The sequence below is a fragment of the Scyliorhinus canicula genome, chromosome 2, assembly GCF_902713615.1.
Source record: "Scyliorhinus canicula chromosome 2, sScyCan1.1, whole genome shotgun sequence".
Classification (NCBI taxonomy): Eukaryota; Metazoa; Chordata; class Chondrichthyes; order Carcharhiniformes; family Scyliorhinidae; genus Scyliorhinus; species Scyliorhinus canicula.
In genome coordinates this window covers 99,328,262-99,339,368 of record NC_052147.1, presented here as the reverse complement: position 1 = coordinate 99,339,368, position 11,107 = coordinate 99,328,262, and the positions used below count along the sequence as shown (strand labels likewise).

The 11,107-nt window shown below is 51.2% G+C and overlaps 1 pseudogene; it reads left to right on the top strand.

The window, feature by feature from the left end:
- The first annotated feature begins 1,606 nt into the window (after positions 1-1,606).
- Positions 1,607-9,001, top strand: LOC119962265 (annotated as a pseudogene).
- Positions 9,002-11,107: the final 2,106 nt, after the last annotated feature.

Sequence of the window (11,107 nt, the reverse complement as noted above, 5' to 3'; positions counted from 1 at the left end):
TTGGTCCCCATGGCTGTTCCGTGCGTCTGGATGAAGAATTTGTTGTCGAAGGTGAAGACGTTGTTCAGTACTCAACACCGACAACTGCCAATCTCCAGACGCAATTCTGCAACTCACCCGCTTCATTCTAGATCACAACGTCTTCACCTTCGACAATAAATGATGTGCAGGCTAGGTAGATTGGCGACGCTAAATTGCCCCTTAATTGGAAAAAATGAATCAGGTACGCTAAATTTATATTTTAAAGAAGTATAGCTCTGAATGAAAATGAAATAGAATTTTAGCCTGAAGATTTCTCCTGAGTGCAAATTATATCAAGTGATGACAAAATGGTTGCATTTGGGAACAATTGATGCCAAATGATGGCAAAATGAGTGCACTTGTGTGCAGTTGATGTCAAATGAATGCTGCTGAAAGAAAATGACGTCAAATGATATGGAAATGTTTTGGTAGGGAGGGGTATCAGTAATCAGGTGGACTTCCTGTTCAAGAACACTGTGATAACTACCATCCCCGCATGCCCCCACACAGTGCCCCACACACACACACCCCCACCCCTCACTGGTGAGCATGTGAGACATTAGGAGACATTATGGGTGGCATAGTGACACAGTGGTTGGCATTGTTGCTTCACAGCACCAGGGACACGGGTTCTATTCCTGGTTTGGGTCACTGTCTGTGTGGAGTCTGTACAGTTCTCCCCGTGTGTGCGTGGGTTTCCTCCGGGTGCTCCGGTTTCCTCCCACAGTCCAAAGATGTGCAGGTTAGGTGGATTGGCCATGATAAATTGCCCTTAGTGTCCAAAATTGCCCTTGGTGTTGAGTGGGGTTACTGGGTTATGGGGATAGGGTGGAGGTGTGGGCCTGGGTAGGGTACTCTTTCCAAGAGCCGCTGCAGACTCGATGGGCCGAATGGCCTCCTTCTGCACTGTACATTCTATGAAATTTGCCTTTCCTCACACTTTGCCTTGGCCATTTTAAAATCTCTAACCCAGTGGTTCCCAACGTGGGGCGTACACCCCACAGGGGGGCAATTCGATTTTTAAGGGGGGCAATTGAGCGCGACTGAGGTGGTCTGGGTCCAAATTTTCGATTTTGTTTTGGATTTTCCATCAGGTAAACATATGTAGTTTATGTTTCAGATGTTATTTTGAGTAAATAATTTTTTGGGGGTAAAAAAGGTCTTTATTGTGTAGTTATTACATAATCACCGCGCCATCGCTCTTCATGCACGTCGCACGAAGCGCGCGAGGTCATGGGAGAACCTCATTTATTGAATTGGATTTAGAAATGCGATTCAAAGAGCTTTTGCTAAGTTACCCTTATAATATCTATTTCGTCCGTTTTCTCTCAAGGGAAAGCAATCCATTTTCTGAGAATTCACAGTCCAAACAATCGTAAACAAAGAAGTTGTTTTGGTGTTTCCACGCAAGGTAATTGATACATATTCCTTTGTCTGCTCGTGAATATATTTGATTGTTTAGTATTATGATGATACTAGAAGATGCATAAAGTGTCAGAGATGAAAACTAAATAGTCCAAATGCGTAATATTTGACTAGAAAATAGACAGTAAGATAATACACATAGTTTAGGCTGACGTATCATATGACCTTGAGTGTGACGAATATCATCAATATATTTGTTTCAGTCACAAACCCTATGCATAAAATGAGTAGTGTAAGCAAGAAGAAAGTTCGTCAGTATTCAGAGGAATATTTAAAACTTGGTTTCATACCCGCTGTCCATGATGAACGGCCACCTTTCTGCCTCTTATGCCAACAATGCTTGACCAACGAATCAATGAAATGAGGTCGTCTTGAGGCGCATTTGAAGGCGAAACATAGTGCGTATGTAAATTCAGATTTGAATTACTTCAAATCTTTAAAGGATAAGTTTGAAAAAAGATCAACAATAAAGTCTCTGTTCACTGCACAAACTGTTACTGTCAGTCGTACTCTTGAGGCTAGTTATGAAATTTATTTACTCATTGCTAAATCTGGAAAAAATCATACTATAGGGGAGGATTTAATTAAACCATCAGTAGCAGCATTTCTTAATACAGTTCTGGAAAAAGATGACAAAGATGTTAAGGCCATGCCACTCAGTAACAACACTGTTAGGAGAAGAATAGATGAAATGAGTGAAGATATTGAAACACAACTTGTTGAAAAGCTGAAATCAAGAAAATTCTCAGTACAAATGGATGAATCAAATGTGAGAGACAGTGAGGCCTTATTGCCTCACTATGTAAGATATATTGATAAAGGTGAATTTGCTGAAGAAATGTTATTCTGCAAATCGTTAGAGACCACCACTACCGCCACTGATATATATAATAAACTAAAACACTACTTAGATGTCAATAATATGCCAATGGAAAACATAACATCTTGTGCAGCTGATGGTGCTCCTGTTATGATGGGCAAGAAAAATGGCTGCTTAAAATTGATGAAAGATGAGAATCCGGAAATGCTTCTTGTGCACTGTGTTATTCATAGAGAGAACTTGGTGTCGAAAAATATTTCTCCTGTACTTAATGAGGTACTGAAATTAGTTATAAAATCTATCAATGCTATCAAAGCTAATGCCAAATGTGAGCGTCTTTTCAAGCAATTTTGTGAAGATAACAATGCAGACCATGTGAGACTTTTACTTCACACTGAGGTACGGTGGCTTTCGAAGGGGAATTGTTTGAAAAGATTCATGGAACTATTTGATGAGCTTAGTGACTTTTTAAGTGAAAAGCCTGAAATGAAGCACCTGCTCACCGTTGATGGAAAAGCGTTTGTGAGTTATTTAGCAGATATTTTTGAAAAACTGAATGTGTTGGATAAACAACTTCAAGAAACAAATAAAACTCTTGTTGATGCAAAGGCGAAGATATTTGGCTTTATTTCATTTATCGAGTTATGCCAAAAACATATTTCTGACAAAAATTTTGACCAATTTCATTGGCTAAAGAAATGTGAGCCGACTGATGCTGCTGTACTTGTCATTGTGGATTATCTGAAAATATTGGCCTCTGATTTGAAAGAAAGATTTTCTGATTTAAAACAGATTGGATTCTCCGCACTCACGACGGGTCGGAGAATAGCGGGCGTCGCAAATTTTTACGGCGACGCTGGTCCGACGCCCTCCCGCTATTCTCCGAACCCCGCACAAACTACGAGTCGCCATTCCCGCCAAACGCCTCCATCACGCCCCCGACACGACCAGAATCGCTACAAATTGCCCACCCCGCTATTCACCGGCCCGGATGGGCCGAAGTCCCGACGTCATCGCGCACTGTTTACACGGCGTCAAACACACCTGCTTTTTAAGTTCGTCAACCAGTCGTGCTGGCTGACGACTGCTTCCAGGAGGTTAGCGCACCGCTCAGCGCACCGCTCAGCGCACCGCTTGAGTCTGGCCACAACAGGGAAGGCATCCCTGAGAACGGGAGGGGGGTCCAGAGCGGGGGGGGAGTGGGGGAGACGGAAGGGGGGGGAGTGGGGGAGATGGAGGGGGGGGAGTGAGGGAGATGGAGGGGGGGAGTGGGGCAGATGGAGGGGGGAGTGGGGGAGATGGAGGGGGGGGAGTGGGGAAGATGGAGAGGGCAGTGGGGGAGATGGAGGGGGGAGTGGGGGAGATGGAGGGGGGGAGTGAGGGAGATGGAGGGGGGGAGTGGGGGAGATGGAGGGAGGGGAGTGGGGGAGATGGAGGGGGGGAGTGGGAGTGGGAGTGGGGGGGGGGGTTAGGTAGAGAGTGAGCGAGTGAGCCGTCCAACCCCGTAACAAAATGTCTGCCACCATGCCATGGCGCTACGGTCACAAGGACACGGCCGCTGGTTCCCCTGTGGCTTACGGCCACAGGCCACTGACGCACCCGTGAGGAGGCCATAGTTTACTGGCCGTTGGATGCAGAAAGTGACCAGGGGTTAGGCTGCCCGTGTGTCAGCAGCGCGACCAGGCCACCGGGACACACAGGTATCCCGTGGCTGGCGGCTGCCGAGTTGTAGTCTAACCTCCGTCTAACATGTCCCGTTTCTCTGCCCCCCACCACCCTTCTGTAGGTTAGCACGATGCATGGGAACAGAACGGCTATGTTCTGCGCAGTGGTTGGGGCCGCTGCACTGCATGTGGCGATGCAGCAGCATCCACACCCACAACCCGCAGTGGATGCAGGGACAGCTGCAGCAGCAGAGGGAACGGCCGAGGAGTTGCCAGTCGTCGAGCAGCGTGGGGGGGGGGGGGGGGGGGGGGGGGGGGGGGGGAGAGGAAGAGGAGAGAGTGAGGGTGCAGCCACGGCGCCAGAGGCGACGACCAAGGCCGAGGGTGTACCGTGTCCGGGTCTCTTTCCTAACAATGACGGACATCACCTGCAGGAGGAGACTCCGGCTGAGTAGGCGGACGGTGATACATATCTGTCACCTTGTGGCGCACCTCGCCCCACGTGGAACGGGGGGAGGACACGCGATCCCGGTTGCCATCAAGGTGACGGTCGCTCTTAACTTCTATGCTACCGGCTCCTTCCAGTCTCCGAGCGGGGACCTCTCCGGGATCTCCCAGTCATCGGTGCACAGGTGCATCCGGGATGTGACCGACGCCCTCTATGCCATCGCGGACCGCTACATCACCTTTCCCGAGGACCAAGCAAGTCAAGACTCACGAGCCCGTGGATTTGCCAGCGTGGCCGGGATACCGAGGGTGCAGGGGGCAATCGATTGTGTTCACGTCCCCATGCGCCCGCCTGCAGGGGACAGGGACGTGTTCACAAACAGAAGGGGGACATACTCCATGAATATCCTGGTGGTATGCGACCCCCACATGAGGTTCATGAATGTCTCTGCAAGGTTCCCAGTGAGTGTGCATGACCCCTACATACTGGCGCAGTCATTCATCCCTGCGATGTTTGAGGGACATCCCCCCCGGCTGAGGGGCTGGTTGCTAGGCAACAGGGGTTATCCGCTGAGGTCTTGGCTGATGACGCCTATACGGAGGCCTCAGACCAATACGGAAACACGATACAACGAGGCCCATGCAGCAACCAGGGGTGTGGTGGAGCGGTGCCTTGGGCTCCTGAAGATGAGATTCAGGTGCCTGGCCCGCTCCGGAGGGGCCCTGCAGTACCAGGCCGACAGGGTCGCTCGCATTGTAGTGGTCTGCTGTGCGCTGCACAACATAGCGATGCAGAGGGGAGATGACCTGCTTCAGGAGGTGGAGGGAGAAGCCAGTGGCAGTGGTGCCAGCACAGAGGAGGAGGAGGAGGAGGAGGAGGAGGAGGAGGGGGAGGAGGAAGAGGTGGAGGCTGGCGGAGTGGCAGGCGCAGCACGCAGACACGACCCAGATGCTGGTGATGTCCAGGAGACGGCACGACAGACCCGGCGAGGACGGCGGGCACGTGACGCCTTGGTGGCAGCACGATTCACGCATCGCATGTGACGTCCCCGCTGAACACCAAACCACCACCTGCATCGATCGTCGTGCAGAGGGTCAACACACAACTTCCACCACCACAACCCCCCCCCCCCCCACCCCCTCTCAGTGTACCCTGCTCCACTTCGACATCACCCTTACCACTGGGTCCAGACGGTATGGCACAACATTGATGGCTGTGTCAGCGGGTGTGATCAGTGCCATGTGGAATGATGACAGCCCGCTCTGCGAAGAGCTGTGCGCTCAGAATCATTAGAGAGAGTCTGACCCATGGCAATAGCTGAACCATCCACCTTGGTGGCCGCTGAGATCGTCACTGACACTCTATCACGTGCCCGCGTGGGCTAGCTGTGGGAGGGGGTGGGGGAAGGGGCAGGGACTGCACACCCGGCACCGAAGTTTCACCGCTCGTCAACCCCAGCGACACTCGGTCACCATCACGATTCCTGTGGCTGTGGAACAATCACACGGTATTACAAGTAAGGTGGAACAGTGCGTTTAATGTTAACAATTATTTACAGGTGCCCTATCCCCTACAACTAAACTGTGCCCTTCACCCGTGCCAACTTACTCAGTGTCTATCTTAGTTGCCTTACGGGCCCTACCACTACGTCTAAGTGAATCCCCAGATGATACAGCAGGAGTGGAGGAGGATTGCTGCGAATCGCCCCCCTCGACTCGTTTCTCCTTGGCCAAGCGTTTCCTGGAGCGACCCGGCCTTGATGGGCCAGGCTGCTCTGTGGGCGTCTCGGGTGACATTGTGCCACCCTGCTCTGCCTGCTGCCCACCCGATGCACCAGGGATGGGACGGGGGGAGGCCGAGAATTCCGGGACGTCCCGTGATGGACTTAATGGGACGGGCCCCGAAACCTCCTCCTCCCTCGGGGAGCCCGGTGGCCGCCGGGCCTCACTTTGGGACAGAGGTGCGAGCGGGGAGGTGCCCCGTCGCACCACCGACACCTGGCGCTGCCAGTCCTGGAGGCCTGCAACGGTATCCACCAGGATCCGAAGGTTTGCAGAGACGGAGTCCAGGGAGTTAGACATTCCCGCCAGGGACTGTGCGATCTCAACCTGTGAGTGCACAACGCCATCCAGCACATGTGTCAGGCGGTTGATGCTCTCGGCGAATGACTGCTGCGACTGGCCAATGACCTGGTGAGACTGGGCCAAGGCCTGCAGGGCGCCGGCAATGTCGTTTTGGCTCTGGCACATTGCTGCCTGTGAGAGGGCAACCCTGTCCAGGGCCGAGGATGACGCGTGCACATTAATCCCAACGTCTTGCATAACCTGACCCATTGCCTCCACCGCGGATGCCATCCGTGCGGCGTCGGACTGGGTCACGGCCAAGAGCGGCACCACTCCCTGCTCGTGGACGCGGTTCGACTCCTCTAACAGCGTCTGCAGAGTCTGGAAGGAAGCCCTCATCCCGTCATTGTTTCCCTGGGTTTCTTGAGGCATCGGCTGTGCGGGTGGGTTGAGAAACTCCAGGAACTCTGAAAACGTCTGGGAGCCAGCTGCATGCTGGGCCTGGTCTGGCCTCCGCGAGTCCGGGCCCTCGGTTGCTCCGACCTCCACCTGCTGTACCTGCTCAGCTGTGATGTGGACCCAGACTGTGACCCAGGAGACTCATCACTAAATAGGCCCGCCGGGGTGAGTGTCTCTGGGATGGTGGATGGTGTGGGAGATAGCACTGCCGCAAGCCCGATATTTTCACAATTTAGCCCCTCCTCAATGGTGTGGGGCCGCTCAGAGTCCGGAGGGTTATCGCTGGCCATTTCCGTGGGTTGTGGTCTCGCCACCCTCTGGGCGTCCTGATCCGCAGATTGGGTTGGGGAGGATGGGACTCCCCGCTGATCGGGCACCCTCTGTTGTGCGGCCCCGGGTGAGGTGGCGCCAGATGCCTGTGTCCGTCTGCAGCCAGACGGCCCTGGTCGTTCGGCATCACGTCCTAGGGAAGAGAATGAGACGGGTTATTTTGATTTGCTCAGCAGGCCGCTGGACGGTCCCAGTGGGCAGCGTGTGAAGGGACAGAGGATGGGGGAGGTATCCCAGTGGGCAGGGTGTGTGAAGGGATAGAGGATGGGGGAGGTATCCCAGTGGGCAGGGTGTGTGAAGGGACAGAGGATGGGGGAGGTGTCCAAGTGGGCAGGGTGTGTGAAGGGACAGAGGATGGGGGAGTTGTCCAAGTGGGCAGGGTGTGTGAAGGGACAGAGGATGGGGGAGGTATCCCAGTGGGCAGGGTGTGTGAAGGGACAGAGGATGGGGGAGGGGTGGGTGTTTGTCAAGGACGGTTGTCTCACTTGTTGCAGCTCCGCCAACCTCACATAGCGCGACATCCCGGGTGGCAGACCCCCCAACAAGGTCCAGTGCCTCTGCTCAAAGGTGGTGAGGGGGTGCAGGTTGGGCGAACCCCCTCCAGTCTTGTGCCGCTCACGGGTGTTGTGAGCGGACTTGGCCTGTTGGGGGAGGGTACATAGGTAGATCATTACAAAACGGTAGGTATCAGCAGTCCGTTCAGATACTGGCACAGTTTGGGGGGTCAAGTTGTCATAAGACGATTGCATCTCTCTACGGGGCCAGAGCGCTGGGTCTGTGACAACTTTGTGAACCACCCTCAAATAACTCTGCCCCAATCCCCCTCCACCCCCCGTGCCTGGGGGGGAGGTGGGTGATTAAGTAAAGGGGGGGAGGGATGGTTGTGACCAGGGGGCACCTTCTTGGTACTTACCCTGGCAGCCCTGGTGAGGTCGTGAAGCTTTTTCCTGCATTGCTCTGCAGAGCGAGGGGTCTGCCCCACAGCACTGACGGCAGCAGCCAGCTCACGCCAGGCCTGGCGTACCGCGCTGGCAGGTTGGCGATGCCCTCTCCGTGGGCGGATGATGCCCTTCCTTTGCTCGACAGCATCGAGCAGCGTATCCACATCGGCCTCCACAAAACGAGGTGCAGCTCTCCTGGGCTCCGACATCATGGCCGACAGATTCTGTGCTCGCCCGCGCCTTTTTATGGCGTCGGGCGGCGTCACGTGGGCGTGATCGTGTCGTCGCCGCGTTCCGTCGTCATCGCGCACGTGATTGACGCGGCCGCGTTACTAGCCCATTTCCCGGAAGTGAATACGTCGGGAAATGGACCCTTCCCGACCGTTGTAAAACGCGCCCGTTTTTTACAACAATTTCGCGATTTTTCGCGGGTGCGGAGAATCGCCCCCATTGATTTTCCAACATGGGTGATGCAGCCAGTGCTAGTGGATCTATCTGATGTTTCAATGCAGTACCAAGAAGAACTCTCGGAAATACAAAATGATGAGTCAGTTAAAACTTTATTCAACATAAAAGGAGCGATGGCATGGCTTTGTGATGTGACAGAAACTAAATACCCAAATTCAACCAGGTTTGCAAGAAAACTGTTGTTACCGTTCCCATCTTCATATTTAGCTGAATGTGGTTTTAGTGCTGTAAATGATTTGCTACTGAAGAAAAGAAATCGACTGGCTATCACTAAACAAGGAGATTTGAGACTGAAGCTGACTAAATTAGTGCCTAATATAAAATCTCTTTGCAGCAGGCATGAAGCACAAGGGTCTCACTAACTTTATTCTAATTATCTTGAGGTGAGCTCAAATGGTATTTTGCATTTGATAGGTACCTTTACTTTATTGTACAGTAATTAAAATAATCGAAGTATTACAGAAAAAGCTTCCATTCAAATTAGTTTGTGTTGTATAACATTTCAGTTCTCTATTATATGTTTTGAAACTTTATTTGCTGTTTTTGTATGAGACAATCCACAAATATTTCAATATTCTAATATAGAAATTTTCTCTCTCTTTATTACCTGTGAATACTCTTTTATTATCATATTTATCATTATTATTATTTTAATACCACTTAATGTTTTTTTTCTTTTTTTTTTACAATTTCTTAGTAATTTCTTGCTCAGAACTTTAACTGTCTTTTGTTTATTTCATTTTTCTTTTTCATGGATGCCATGTTCTTTTGAAGCTTGTTTAAAGCAAGGTATTGGCGTTTTAAGCTTCTTCAGCTGAAACGGAGTTCACTTTTTAAATGATAAGAATTATATAAGGTTAAGGGGGGGGGTTATTGGGTTCCGGGTATAGGGTGGATACGTGGGTTTGAGTAGGGTGATCATTGCTCGGCACAACATCGAGGTCCGAAGGGCCTGTTCTGTGCTGTACTGTTCTATGTTCTATATATCACCACATGGGGGGGGGGGGGGCATCAGGATTTTAGAGGTGATTAGGAGGGGCATGGCCAAAAAAAGGTTGGGAACCACTGCTCTAACCCATCTGGGCTGCCAGACTGACAGCACCAGGGTGTCCAGGTGGTACCAGCAGCCACCCTGCTCCAATCTCCACAATGGGCGGGATTACGACGTCTCGCGAGATCGCGTGAGGCGTAGCCTGGAAGTGGGATCTCCTGGCATCTCCCGGTCACGTTGCCACGCTGCCTTTCGGGCGCAACACAGTCGATGGATCCCACCCAAAGGTTAATTACAGATGAAAATAAAATAGTACCTATAACGCTTGAATCAAATTCAGTCTCTGTCATGTTGGTGCAGGCCTGTTGTTTCAAACTCGAGGTGTTACATTGTTTGATGTGAAGGCTTTGAAATTACAGGGTTGTCTCAGCAGCTGTGGTGATGACCACAGTTGACTTCCCAAAGGGTGCTTTCACAGGCAAACCTTGCCAATGCAATAGGATAAAGGGAGATAGTGGTCCCTTGTTTATTGTACTGCAGGGTGGCCCTTGGTAGCCTGGTTATTTACAGCAGTCCAATAACTAGGCTTGTTGAAACTTTCTCTCTGTCTGATGCAAGCAGTCTCTGCTACTCTGAAAACCTCTCAGGATGGTTCTTCGTGACGGCTCTGCACCGCAGTTTGAATTTTCTTCTGCTATATCTTTAGAAGAGACGAGATGATCAATTTTCCATGTTACCTGGGAATACTGCCAAGTCATCCTCCCAAATAAGGCCTCACCACTCCAAACAGCTCCCCCACCTGTGGTTCTGAGCTTTTTCCACCTCACAGTTGTTTACCAGTTATTGTTTTTGTGCCTGAAGGAAATGAGTTGCTATTTACCCGTTTGGAAAATTCATTGAATTTCAAATGTTTTCCGTGAATCCTGTCGTTAAGCATAGTCTGACCCACATCTGACTGCTGCTGGTTGAATAAACAAGAGAAGTTATGTCACCCCCCCCCCCCCCCCCAGTTTTTAGTTAACTTTAAGGCCTTTTTCTAAAAATCGATAATGCCATGACTGCAGATTGTCACAACCTCCTCGTCAGCAGTTAGCTGAACCGTGGGAGATTCAAGAAGTAAGGGACTCCCACCAGTAGTCCGTTTGTGGCCCACATTTAATGCATGAAGAATTGAAATGAAGAAGATATCCTTCGACTTTTTCTGCACTCTTCTCCTGAAGGTGTGAAGACCGTGCTGCCCCTAAATGCTGAAGAAAATGTGCTTGATGTGAGGCTCACAGAAGTCTTCCTTCCACATTTACAGAGTGACCATGGGCAGATCGTGAGATTGGGCGACACAGTAGCACAGTGGTTAGCACTGTTGCTTCACAGCGCCATAGTCGCAGGTTCGATTCCTGGCTTGGGTCACTGTCTCTGCGGAGTCTGCACGTTCTCTCAGTTTCTGTGTGGATTTCCTCCGGGTGCTCCAGTTTCCTCC